This window comes from Elephantulus edwardii, unplaced genomic scaffold (genome assembly GCF_000299155.1).
Source record: "Elephantulus edwardii isolate Elephantulus edwardi_28Jun2011 unplaced genomic scaffold, EleEdw1.0 scaffold00001, whole genome shotgun sequence".
NCBI lineage: Eukaryota > Metazoa > Chordata > Mammalia > Macroscelidea > Macroscelididae > Elephantulus > Elephantulus edwardii.
The window spans coordinates 35,639,028-35,640,656 of NW_006399751.1; the positions used below are offsets into that span (position 1 = coordinate 35,639,028).

Below are 1,629 nucleotides of genomic sequence, written 5' to 3' on the forward strand. Positions count from 1 at the left end.
TAGTCTGTCTTAATGTGAATGTTCAGATTTAGAGAAATACCAGACAGACCAGCAAGTTTAAAATACTTGATCTTTTCTAGTTTGAGTTGAATGTGTGTGTCATTTATAGTATTTATCAAATGAGCAAAGTATCTCACTGTCACCTCAGTTCACCATGTCAAATAGCCCAGATTCACCAACAAATAAGCACATCTTAGTGCATAATGCTTTATTTACAAACAGAAGAGAAAGAGTAAGATTAGCTTCAACCACAGCATCATACCCCATGATAGTAGGTTCCATACAACCACCACACCATTGGTTTTCTGCACATACTCATCTTAGCTGCAGATGAGGTACTCCCATTCCCTTCTAATCCAGAAACAGATATAGTAGGAATGTTGGTCAGGTACTGCACAAAACACACTTACACAGAAAAAAAGAAAGTTCAGAACAGGAGGCAGCTTTTTGTGTAAGAAGAAACTGGGAGCTCTTTCCAGGCAGCGCGGAGCCATGGGCATCTCCCGGGACAACTGGCACAAGCGCCGCAAGACCGGGGGCAAGAGAAAGCCCTACCACAAGAAGCGGAAGTATGAGCTGGGACGCCCGGCTGCCAACACTAAGATTGGCCCCCGACGTATACACACAGTTCGTGTGAGAGGAGGCAACAAGAAGTACCGTGCCCTAAGAATGGATGTGGGGAACTTCTCCTGGGACTCTGAATGTTGTACTCACAAAACAAGGATAACTGATGTTGTCTACAACGCCTCCAATAATGAACTGGTCCGAACCAAGACCCTCGTGAAGAGCTGCATCGTGCTCATTGACAGTACACCATACCGCCAGTGGTATGAGTCCCCCTATGCGCTACCCCTGGGTCGCAAGAAGGGGGCTAAGCTGACTCCTGAGGAGGAAGAGATTTTAAACAAAAAGCGATCAAAGAGAACTCAGAAAAAATACGATGAAAGGAAAAAGAATGCAAAAATCAGCAGTCTTCTAGAGGAGCAGTTCCAACAAGGCAAGCTTCTTGCATGTATTGCTTCCCGGCCAGGCCAGTGTGGCCGTGCAGATGGTTATGTGCTAGAGGGCAAGGAGCTGGAATTCTACCTGAGGAAAATCAAGGCACGGAAAGGCAAATGAATCTCCCTCCCATTTTAGCACATGTATTAATAAAGGTGAATAGAATAAAAAAAAAATTAAAAAAAGAAGAAACTGGGAAATATTGGCTGTCATGAAGGCAATTCTGATTCATACCAACGCTATAGGACAGAGAACAACTTCCCCCGAACATTCCTCCTGAGAGTAGGGCACTGCATCTTTTCCCCAAAGAGTTGCTGGTGGGTTCAAGCCACCAATTTTAGCAACCTAATGCTTAATGTCCAGCATCACTAGGGTTTCTAACTGCAGAATAAACCATGAACACCACCACCAAAACCCCACTGCCATTCAGTCGAGTAGGTTCTTGTTCATGGCTGCCCTCCATGAGGCTTGTGAGGCTGTACATATTTGCCCATCATTCTCTCTTCCATACAGAGGCTGGCAAATCTGAATTGCTAACTTTTTATGTAATAGCCTAGCATGTAGCAAATTACACCACCAGGGCTCCTCAACTAATATATGCTGTTATTGTTGTTGTTAAGTGCCATAAAA

The 1,629-nt window shown here is 44.3% G+C and overlaps 1 pseudogene; it reads left to right on the top strand.

Moving 5' to 3' along the window:
* The first annotated feature begins 492 nt into the window (after window positions 1-492).
* On the top strand, window positions 493-1,119 carry LOC102856217 (annotated as a pseudogene).
* Window positions 1,120-1,629: the final 510 nt, after the last annotated feature.